Here is a 12,338-nt window from a genome sequence, read left to right on the forward strand (position 1 = left end):
TTCTGCTCCTATGTGGGACTGCAGGCTCAGCAGGAGTTGGAAGCTGTCCCTCAAAGGCCCCCAGAGCAAGCCTCCCTCCTCCCGCTTCTCTGGAGACATCAAACACCCCAGGCCTGGCCGGCTGGCCGAGTTAACAAACACAGCCAGGCCTGGGGGAGGCTTACAGGCCTCTCCTCAGTCTCCCAGCTCCAGCCTGAGCAAATCCCCCTGGGACTTCAAAGCCAGCTGCTTGTTTGCCTGGCCACAGGGCAGCAACAATGCTTTCCCTTTGACCTAAGAAAGTGTCCCTAACAGAGGACTGGCCAGGGGCCCAAATAGAGCACTCTATTTAGGGACTATGAGGCAGGCATTCCTGCCAGCCTTCCTCGCCAGTCTAAGACCAGGCAATGTATTGGGCAGACTGGATGCCTCCTGCATGCGCCCCAACCTGGGGCGGGAAGCGAACCTGCAACCAAGGTACGTGCCTTTGACTGGGAATTGAACGGTTGCTGAATTCAGGGTCAGCATACAAAAAAAAAAAAAAAATCAGAAATATTCCTATACATCTGCAAAACTAATCAGGATATGTAGTCTTTTGAAAAAATATTTTTATTGATTTTTTTAGAGAGAGAGGAAGGGAGAGGGGGAGAGAGAGAGAGAGAAACATAGCTCTTAATCGAGCTCGCAACCTGTGCATGTGTCCTGACCGGAACTGAACCGGTAACCTTTCGGTGCACGGACAATGCCCAACCAACTGAGCCACACCAGCAAGGGCAGGATATGTAATCTTTAAGGGTTACTATCACCACATCCATAAAAATTAAAAAGCATTAGCAAAGGATCTAATAAAAGAAGTGTTGATGCAAATTAAGATAATTATAAAACTTTATTGGAAGACAAAAGGCCTAAAGAAATAGAGCCAGATACAAAAATGTGTGAAATCCAACAACAGGCAAAATCAATCTATGGTGAAAGAAGGCAGAATTGTCTAGGGGTAGAGAAGAGGAGGGTTGAGGGGCTGAGTGAAAAAGAGCAGGAGGAACTTTCTGGGATGACAAAACTATTCTAGATCTTGTTTTGAATGGAGGTTACGTAAGTGTATACAATTATCAAAACTCATTGAACACTAAAGACGTGACATTTTGTTGTCTGTAAATTAAACTTCAATAATGAATGAATGAATGAATAAAGTTGGAAGAACAGGTATTGAAGGGAGCTTCAAAGTTAAATTTGGGGTAGAAGCTTATAGTCTCCACTCTGTGACCCTGTGGTGCTCATAATGTAAAGCTGAATTGTGGGAAAGGAGAGCCAATGTTCATGGATGATTTGTGTCTCTTTCGTATTTTCATCTTTTTATCTGCTCCAGAGTCCACGTTCAACAGTGCCAGAGTAATGGTCTCTTTCAGAGCTCTGGGAGAAGTGAGGCAAACTGCTTCTATTCAACTACACAAAAGTTGAAAAGGAAATTCGCAGAACTCAGACCTCATCTTGGCCAACCTCCATCCGGTCCGTGAATCTCCCTTACAACAGGTAAGCCAGTCTTGTGCTTGAACCTCTGCAGTGACAAAGAGCTCTCTCCTTCCCAGTAATAATAGCAAACAACAACCACCACTAACCTGTACTGAGTGTGATGATAGGCCTGGCCCTGTTCAAGCCCTTTGCCATTCCAGATGTGGACAGCTGTGTCTGTAGAAAGTTCAGACAGGACTCCAGCATTGCTCTCCTATCTTCACGGGTCTCTTAACTGAGGGGGAATGAGGGTTTTCATCTTGGAATGGGTTGCCCGTGGAGATTATAGGCGAGAACAGAGTGGGTAGTCATTGTGTTACATGTTTGTTGTCACAAGCACAGTCTATTCTGGGCTCTGAAGTAATAGCAATAGTAACAGCAATAGTTAGAACTTATTGCAGCATATGCTCACTTTATGTACATTTACCTCATTTGATCCGCATAACAACCCTATTTTTCTACAGATAAGCAAAATGTTGCTTTGAAAGATTAAGTAACTGTCTTAAGGCCCCAGAGCTAGTAGCCCACATTCTAGCCCAGGATGTCTGAGCCAGAGCCTGAACTGTTAACCACACCAGGCTGCACACATTTTCAAAGTTAATATGTTTCTGGGAAGAGTGTAATGGAAAAATCTCTGAAGTGGGGGTGGGAAGACCTGAGCTCTGCTCCCTTGTCTGCTACTTTCTCTGTGCATTTGAGCAAATTGTCTTCTTCATTTCCCTTAGTATGAAACAAGAGGGCTGGACTAGATGATCCCTAAAGCCCAGGCCTAACTCGGATCATCTGTATGTTCCATTCCAAAGGTGTCTATAATCCTTTCCCATGTGGAATGTGTCTTGCATAACATTTCCTGGGGCATCCAATTAACAAAGGAGATGGTGATGATGATGATGATGAAATGCATGCATGCATGAATGAATGAAGGGGAATCTTTAGCATTTTCCTTTGCAGAAGGCTGTCCTTGGTCAACTGTTTAAGGAGAAAGACAGTTCTTGTTTGGCCTCAACTCTCAGGGAATACATAAATAAAGCCAGCTTCAACCCCCAGAGCTTTCTCTCAAGGCCCAGCTGTAGGTTAGAAGCAGAAAGTGAGTATGCACAGAGTGGCCAATTAGTTTACTGAGTGCCCTCATGACCTCTGACCCCTGCTGGGCCACCCCATCCATTAGCTGTCCCCTTCCCCCTCCACCCTCCTCTCTCTCAGTTTGATTCGCTGTCCCTGCCATTCTCTTTCAGCAAAGAAACATGCTCAGGCATTCAGCCAGCCGCTTCCACTTTCTGTTCTTTTGTCTGCTCCCACCGTTGCCCTTGTTGCTAACCTGGTCACCACTCCTTGACCCTATGGCTGGTCTCTCTCCCCTCCTGGGGATGGGGAGGGCCAGTATTCCAAGGCGAGGCCCGCTGGGAGGAAGAAGGCAAGCTCTTACCTTCCTTTTCACTTGGGTTTCACTCCACAAACTTGAGTTTTACTCTTCTTCCTCATTGCAAGACTGTAATGTTTTCTCTGGGACAGTGATTTCTTTCAAAGGCACGCGTTTTGAAAAGTCCATGTGGGTGAAGGCAGCAATGTGTTCCTTTGATTGAGAGGGGAAAGGCTAGTTTGAGATTATGGGTGAGTACATATTTGCGAAAAACTAGAAAGCAGTCATCAAAAGATGAATATAAACTAATTTTATTGGACTTGAAACAAGCCTTCCGGTTGTTGATTGCCTCTGCTAATTCTTTAGAATTCTAGCTCAGAGAGCAAGGGAGCTGATGGCGAATTTATTAGAAAAGGGCAAGCACCTGGGAATCAGACCACTGCACTTAAATCTACGTCCTGCCTCTTGTCCACTGGGAGACTTCTGGCAAACAGAGTGGCTTCCAATGTCCTGAGTGCATTCCAAGTGCCAAGCACTTGACACTCATCTCACTGAATGCTCATAATAAGCTGTGAGGTAGGTATTGTTAGCATTACCATCTCCAGATTACAAATAAAGAAATGAAGGCTAAGAGAAATTAAATTATTTGTTCAGGAGGTGTATAAATAATAAATGGCAGAAAAGGAACATGCATGGAGGTATACCTGACTCTGGAGTTCTTAAATGCAGTACTATACTTCCTCCAGGATATAATGTACCTAAGTCAGTTTTTATGAGTTTTTGTTTCCTCGCCTGTAAAATGCTCATCTGTGAAGGGCCTAACAGGAATGACTAAAAAGTCCTGCATGCTTACTACATCCCAGGCGTTTTTCTAAATGCTAACATACCTTAGCATTTAAGCCTCACGAGTTTCTAATAAATTGGAACTACTTTTATCCCCACTTTACCGAGGAGGAAACTGAGGCTTAGAGAGGTTCAGAAACTAACCCAGATCACACACAGCTAGTAAGTAGTGAAGCTGGGATTCTAATTTGAGCCTGTTTGGCCCTAGAGCCCTTTCTCATTCTATTCTATGACAGTTGCCTCCAAAAGGCCTACTGAGGAAGTTAGGCCACACACACACACACACACACAGCCACAGGAATGACGGGAAGGAGGAGACTAATTCCAACCCAGAATAACAGCGACAGCTTTTGAGAATGTAGAGGAGAGTCACTTGATGGAAATTCTCTTTAATGCCAGAAAGGCTCGGAAAGACATCTGTTTCATAAAACGAGGACCATCCTAATTATAGACCAGTGTTTATGTGAAGAAGTGGCAGAGTCCTTGTCATAAACGTGTCTAACCAATAGTAAGGCAGGCCTTTGAACTCTCTGAACAGCACCGTGGTTGCCAACAAGAGCAAGCACCTTATGAAAGGTGGCTAAAAGGGAGCCAAGAAGAAAGAGGTTGGTCCATTTTCTAAGAAAGATTGGTGTAATGAGAAAGCACCAGCTATGTTCAATATAAGAAATATTGGAGAAGCACTAGTCCCGAGAACTCAGGGAACCAGATCACATCTGATGGTCTCAATGGTTGTGTTTTTGAACTGAGCCTAGCTGATCTGCAGAATGATGAAGTTGCATTTAGAAAATTCAAGCTAATTACTGAGAATGTTCAGGGCAAAAACTGCCTGACTAATTTCCATAGCATGGGTCTTACCCATGACAAAATGTGCTCCATGGTAAAAAAAAAAAAAAAAAGTGACAGAAGGTGATTGAAGCTCATGTCGATGTCAAGACTGCTGATGGTTATTTGCTTTGTCTGTTTTGTGTTGGTTTTACTAAAAAGTGTAACCATCAGACTTGGAAGACCTCTTATGCTCAGCACCAACAGGTCCACCGAGTCTAGGAGAAGATGGTGAAAATCATGATCCAAGAGGTGGAGACATGTGATTTGAAAGAGGTGACCAATAAATTGATTCCAGGTAGCACTGGAAAAGACATAGAACAGTCTTGCCAATCTATTTATCTGCTCCATGATGTCTTTGTTAGAAAAGTCAAAATGCTGAAGAAGGCCAACTCTGAACTGGGAAAACTCATGGAGCTTAATAGTGAAGGTAGCAGTTTTGGAAAGCTACTGGGGATGAGACTGGTGCTGCCAAGTTGAACAAGCTGACGGATATGAGCCCCTTGTCCAAGAATCTTTTTAAAATTCAGACTTTCAATGGTGACAAATAAAAAAATCCTATTTGTGGGAGGAAAATAGTAAGGCCCAGAAGAATGGCTCCTGCAAAGAAGAGTGGTGAGAAGCAGGCCTGTTCTGCCATAACTAGGTAGTGACCAGAGAATATACCATCAGCATTCACAAGAACACCCATAGAATGTACCCCTCAGGCACCCAGAAATCCGGAAATTTGCCACGATGGCGATGGGAACTCCAGATGTCTGCATCAACACCAGGCTCAACAAAGCTGGCAAGGCCAAATGAATAAGAAATGTCTCACACTGTATCCCGGTGCGGTTGTCCAGAACACATAATGAAGATGAAGACTCACCGAACAAGCTCTATTTGTTGGTCACCTACCTACCTGTCACCACTTTCAAAAATCTACAAATAGTTAATGTGGATGAGAATGAACTGCTGATTGTCAAATAAAGTTATAAAACTGCTACCTCCCCCCAAAAAAGACATGCATTTAAAAGATACATGGAGAGCGAGATTTAGAAAATATTCTTTATACAATTTTAATATTCATATTAATTAAATATTAAATATGACAATCTGATCTTGATTTTTCTCCAAAACTTTTGTCCTCAAAACTGAATAATAATTCTGTGTTAGATCCACAGTTCTCAAACTGTGCCCCAAGGTACCATAGGGTGCCACAGCAGCAAGCCTTACAGTAGAGTGTCAACTAATAAATGTAGAAGGAATGATGGAATTAGAAAAATCACTGTTTGGCAAACATCAGAGGCATCATTGAATCATCAATGGATGGTTAAACTAATGGGTGAAATTTGGATGAGAAACAGGATCTTTATATTGTATCAAAGCAGGTTCTCACAAGATATTTCTTAATTACAAAGAGAAAAGTAATAAATCTACCGTGGAGAAATTTGGCAGACTCCATGTAACAAAATGATCTAAGTAAATGATAAAGCAAATGTATTAAATACCAATATTTCCCACATTTATTTATTTATTCATTTATTTATATGCCATGCTCTCTCATTTTATTCAGTAGATTATGATGTAGTTCTGCCATTATTAATTTTTATGCTTAATTGTCCCAGGTCTGGCTATTTGGAGTATTTTCAGTATAACTCTTTGTCACTTTCTAAATTTATTCTTTCTTTAATGTCAAGCATTTCTTTAAAAATTTTTTCAATTGCAGTTGACATACAATACTATATTAGTTTCAGGTATACAGCATAATGATTAGACATCTGGATACCTTACAAAGTAACCACCACCATAAGTCTCCTGCCCGTCTGGCACCACACACAGTCATTACAAGATTGGTGACTACATTCCCTATAATGCACTGTACATCCCCAGGACTATTTTAATAACTCACCCCCATACACACTCGCTTTTCAGTATAGTTATATTATTCATTTGAAACCCTTCAGTTAGGTTGATATGTTTATATTCCAATTTTAGAATTTTCCCATTTGCATGTGTTTTATTTTGTTTTTAGTATGTGAATCATTAACATGGCTCCAAAAGATAGAACCACACACAAGGGCATGTTCAAGAGAAATGTCACTCCCTGTCCTCTACTCGGCGCCCACCCTCCTCAGCCTTTCCTCCTCATTCCCACCTACCTCCTATAGGTAACCAATCTCGTGAGTTTCTTGTTTATTCTTCCTGTTTCCTTTCTGGTTAAAACAACAACAACAACAGCAACAGTCCTGTGTGCTTTTTCTCACTTCCCTTTTTGTCTGGCAGAAAAGGCAGCGGCCTACTTACTCGTTTGTACGTTGCTAAAATCTTTCCGTATTAGTTTTCAGAAACCTTCTTCCTCCTTTTTTTACAGATGTATTGTGCTCTGTTATGTTCTTGTGCCATAGTTTATACAACCACTGTCCTCTACAGGAGCGTTGAGGTTGTCTCTAATATTTTGCAAATATAATGCTGCAATAATTCACCTTGTGCACATGTATTTTCATATTGTTGGAGCTGTATATTTAGGGTATATTCCTAGAAGTAGGATTACTGAGCCAAAAGTAGGCACACTGAAGTTTTTCAGATACCTAATAAGGTATTACTAGAGAGATTAAAGTACTTTTTGTGATAATATCCATTGCCTATTTGTTACATAGGTGTTTTTGTTTTAGATCTTTAGTTACCAGGCTTTGTATATCTTTAAGCAGCACAATGATACCTTAACAAATGTGTTCTGGTGATTATGAGCAACTGAATAACAAAATTCTTCCTAAGTATTAGATTTTGCATGCATTTTTAAAATTAGATTTTAGCTCCAAGACTGATGATGTACAAAAATAAGAGGGAAAATCCCTTAATCTGAAAAACAATTGGAATATAAGAATGGATCACATTCTGCTTGTGGGAATGATCAGGGATATGATATTTTTCCATCTCTAAGGAGGAGGTATTTCTTCCCAGCAGAGTCAATGATTTGAAGTTACTGGAAACATGATGAATAGTGAAGGGAGCTGGTCTGCTGGTGCAACAGGGCTGGTTAATTATACTGTAAATCATGCAGACACCGACATGTTGAACAAAAAGCTTCTCCAGACATCTCCTTCTCACTAAAAGAACAATTCTTTTAAAAATAGACAGATTGGTAATTATCTTGGGCTGAGAATATACAAAATGCTGACATTACCCCCAGAGATGTAGGGAAGCTTTATGGCTTTGAAGTCTGTGAGGCATTTAAAAAATGCTTTCTAAATATGATTTGACACTCTTGATTAAACATTGTAGAATTAAGGACAACTAACTCCCACCTCTACAGTCTATGCTCAGTAGAATAACATTATTCTGGAGTTTTATTATTTGTGTCTTTTTTTTGGGAGTCTTCCTTTATAGAGAGTCTAGGATTCACCAACAATTCCCTACCCCTTAGAAAGGTAAATGTTTTATTTGGAAACCTTTGTGGGATTTGGGCTTTCACAGACGGAGATCAAAGATAGGCTCCATTGCTGACCAATAATGTCAACAAATCCTCCCTTGTCCCTTTGGGTTTTCTACTCTAAATGGAAAAGAATCTCTTTGTGGCACAAATATTGATATTTTACCATATTTGCTTTATCATTTATACTCTGATTATTTAGTTAACATAGTGTCTGCAAGGTTCATCTGCTGTAAATTTACTATTTTTCTCTTCGTAATTAATAAATATCTTGTGAGATACACTTTGTGACTATGTAAAAATTCTGTTTCTTACAGACGGCAAAATATTTCATTACGAGGCCTCAAATTCACGACTGGGGACCTCACTAGATTCCCTAAATACAGAATTATTTAAGCCATGTCATGCCAAACAGTCTATTCCCAAAGTACACCACATTTCATTTGTTACCGCTTTAATGTTGGCATCAATAATACGACCCAATGCTGCCATGTTTAAAGAGCTCAAGTTTCAGAATCATACAGATTGGATTAAAAATGCAGCATGGCTATTTACTACCTATAAGATTTGAAAGATAAGCTACTTAATGTCTTTGAGCCTCATTTTTTTCTTCAGAAAAACGAGATTATCAGTCTCAGAGGGTTATTGTGAGGGTTTAGTGAGCTCATGTAACATGAAAAGTACCCAGAACTATATTCAGCATACTGCAGGCACCAACAAATGGTAGCTACTAATAAATAGTGAGGATATTATTTTGGTTAGTTTTGAACCCTGATGAATTCCTTTTTTGGATGGAGACATTCTGCCATATTATATATCTATACCGTTGATCCAGCTTTAGGGCAGAGCTGATTTGAAAACAGAAAAGCATATTCTCCCCTGTAAATTCTCCCCAGTAAATTTAATTGTGGGGTCTATGACCAACAGTTCATACCAACTCTTTACTTCAATGTGTACTGTCCACTTAAAAGTTAGTAAGATGATTCCAGAGCCCTTCATTCTGACAATACTGGAGTGCCACCATGAGGTCACCTTTGGTTCTGGAGATATTTACTTGAAATTGGACCCGATTATAAGAATATTTGAGTAGTTATATTTACATTGCATTATACTTACATTAAAGCCTGAACTCTTGATGGCCAAAAAAAAAAAAAAAGTATAAGGATGTGTCTTTTTAAAATTTTATTTTTCAATCACAGTCTGTATTCAATATTATTTTGTATTAGTTTCAGGTTTACAGCATAGTGGTTAGACAATCATATACTTTGAGAGAATGGAATGATCACTCTGTTCATAGCAACAAGATATTCCAACTAGCTCCCACTGCAGGGTTAGACAGACGTTGTGTTCTCACTTGCTACAGTTGAGAAACCATGTGTGTCTACCAGTCAGACCATACTGGTTTTTGGAGAAATTCCAGTTATGCAAACCCATGATTCAATTCCTTGTCACTCTTATTGACGATGTTTTTTAATTGTTTTGTTTTGTTCTGAAGAGGAAATGATCCCTTAATGAGTCAGCTGGACATTGTCAAGGTAAGAAATGATATAAGTCAGACAGTTTCAATTTGACTTCATTCATTAAGCCAAAATTTATTATAAAGTACCAAGCAAAAGACATAGGTCCTTTCCTAAACCCACAAGGTTGGCAGTTTCAGGGATCTTTGTTTATTTTATTTCATTTCATTAATTCAACAAGACTTAATGACTGCTTACTATGAAACAGACTCAGTGCTAGGCAAACATAATATGAAGATAAATGAGATATAGGTCCATCCCTCAAAGTGCTACAAGTCCAGTATAAAACAGATGCAGAAGAATAATTACAATGCAATAGGAAAAGTGCTAAAATAGAGTTATTTACAAAGTGGCAGGAGAAATCACAGAAAAAAAGATGGACTATGTCAAGGAAGAGACTTTTAGGGTAAGCTTTGCAGAGGAGAGGACACATAAGGATTTTGCTAGGGAGGAAAGTGAGAGAGGACATTCTAAGAAGAAAGAAAAATATGTGCAAAGGTCCAGCTTAGAAGAAGCAAAGCTGAAATGAGATGATAAAATTAAAGCTTAGAGAAGATAAGTAATTTACCCAAGATCACATATCTGGCAAGTGAATGGACCGAAGGGAGTTTAACCCAAGCTGAGGTTATTTATGGGAGTGTGTCATATTTCTTGAGAGTGTTGACAATCACTGCTCAGGGCCTGGCATACAAGTACCAGGAGCTTGAACTACATTTAGTAGACAATGGAGAATCATGAGAGGTTTTTAAGCAGAAATGCAATATAGTCTCATTTGGGCTTTAGAAAGATAATTCTAGCAGTGACTTTTAATTCTGACTGCAATTAGAATCACTTAAGACACTTCCAAAAATTAGAGACCAAGTTGCTTCTCCAGAACACAAACCAGAATTTCTGAGGGTGAGACCCAGTTTTCTTTCGTTTTGTCTCTTTTTTTAAGTTCCTCAGGGGATTCTAATGTGCCGTTAGGGTCAAGAACCACTGCTGTGAACTGAAGGATAGAAAAGAACTAATATTTATTAAGCACTTACTATACTTATGATTTTGTTCCAAATGCTTTATACAATAACTATAATCTACATATATATATATATATTTGGATGATAGGTAGGTAGTACCCTGATGCATTTCAACAATTTCGAGCCATGTGTGGAGAGCAATTATATTACTCCTAGCCTTCAAGGTAGATATTAAAATCCTATAATCCCTATTTTACCACTGAGGAAGTTGAGGCACAGACCAGTGAAATAAACCATCCAAGAAGATCACATTATTAAATGAAAGCAATTGGATTCACACATAAATCTTTCTGATACTCAAAGCCATGCTCTTTCCACTATACACCATTGCCTATGAACCTAGCTTAATCCTCAGAACAATCATGAAGCAGACATCATTGATACCATTGTAATTTAGTTATTAATAACAGGAAAGGAACAGAGAAGTCCAGGTATTATAGGCATGCCATTTGGACAGCTTTACTAGAAAGTTACAACTTTATACTCTCCAGGGGTCCAGCAAAGGCAAGATAGACGCATGTTCAGTAAAGTTGGGGTGACATAGGAAAGATGCTTGCTGTCAGTCACACCTGAGAACAAAGGTCATTGGCTAGAATGGGCATGGCCACTTCAAGGGCATGAAGTTTGGGATATTTAATCCTCTGAACAAAGGAATTCACTCTCTTATGCTCTTACTGCTCTTGGGACTCTTGGGACTTGTGTGACTCTGAGTTTGCGGGGCTCCCTTGCATTTGCCCACACAGCCCACAGCCATGCAGACCTCACTGATACCATTGTAATTAACTAGTTATTTATAGTAGACTAATGGACTGTAATTAGCCTGATGCTGTACTAGACCCAGCTCCAACATGGAAACTCTGGACACTAGCTTTGCTTTTAGCTTTACTGAAACCCCACTCAGCTTCTTCTATGACTGGACAAAGGGAAATAGGACTTTGGAAACCTGCTGCTGATGGTGGTGTTCTTACAATATCTCACGAAAAAGAATTTTTTGAGACTTGCACGGGAGAATGAGTGATCTTTATTTGTGTGGAGTTAAATTCCTGGGAGTGATCTTTGATTCCTCCCTTTACCTCATCTCCACATGAAATGCATTAAGTGCATTTAGCCTACCTCCAAAATATATATCCAATCTATCCATTTATCTCCATCAGCACAGATACCACCTCAGTCCAAACCACCATCACAATTTCTACTTTGACCGGCCTCCTTGTTTTCTTCCTTACCTTTTCTATGGTCCACTCTCTAAACAGCCAGAGTAATCTTTCATAAGCATTTGCTCCTTCATTCATCAAATATTTATTGAGAGCACACAGGAAATGGGGATACAGCAGTGAAGCCTATTAGGTCCCTGTGCTCATGGTCTTTCATTCTAGAAAGGGGAGAAGCAATGCACAAGTAAATAATTTTGTACAGTACAAATGCAATGAAAAAGTAAAGGAAAATTCAATAGGCTCAATCTCTTATTTACTGAGTTTTACTGATTTGCGCTCTCATTAAGCATTTTGAAAGTTTCCCAGCCTGTTTAGATTAAAATCAAAATTCCTTACTATAACCTTTATAAGATTGTATGAGATCTGGCTTCTCATTTGTCCCTCCGACCTTATCTGTACCGCTCTTCCTCACTGCAGCTGGTCCCCAGTCACCCTGGCCTTTCTGTCCTCAGCGTTCCAGGCCTTTTGCCTCCTGCAGACCTGTTTCCTCCATCCCGAGTGCTTTTTCCTGGGTCCGGGAAAGGCTGCCTCCTCTTGCTCCAATATCACTCCATCATTAGGAACCTGAATCATATCCCTAAACGTAGCTCCCCTTCCCTTTCTCTATCAGTTACACTGTTTTATTTGTTTCATTGGACTTTTCACTTTCGGACATTATCTTCC

At 39.9% G+C, this 12,338-nt stretch overlaps 1 long non-coding RNA gene and 2 pseudogenes across 1 annotated transcript; 2 read left to right on the forward strand and 1 right to left on the reverse strand.

Moving 5' to 3' along the window:
* Positions 1-1,744: 1,744 nt before the first annotated feature.
* On the reverse strand, positions 1,745-11,990 carry LOC148091285 (uncharacterized). Its single transcript, XR_015715835.1, has 3 exons — positions 11,688-11,990; positions 2,915-3,061; positions 1,745-1,843 (listed from the first exon to the last, which is right to left on the reverse strand). It is a non-coding gene; the product is annotated as an uncharacterized LOC148091285 (long non-coding RNA).
* On the forward strand, positions 3,096-5,039 carry LOC107535301 (small ribosomal subunit protein eS1 pseudogene; annotated as a pseudogene).
* Positions 5,110-5,485, forward strand: LOC107535302 (large ribosomal subunit protein eL31 pseudogene; annotated as a pseudogene).
* Positions 11,991-12,338: the final 348 nt, after the last annotated feature.

This window comes from Miniopterus natalensis, chromosome 17 (genome assembly GCF_054644295.1).
Source record: "Miniopterus natalensis isolate mMinNat1 chromosome 17, mMinNat1.hap1, whole genome shotgun sequence".
NCBI lineage: Eukaryota > Metazoa > Chordata > Mammalia > Chiroptera > Miniopteridae > Miniopterus > Miniopterus natalensis.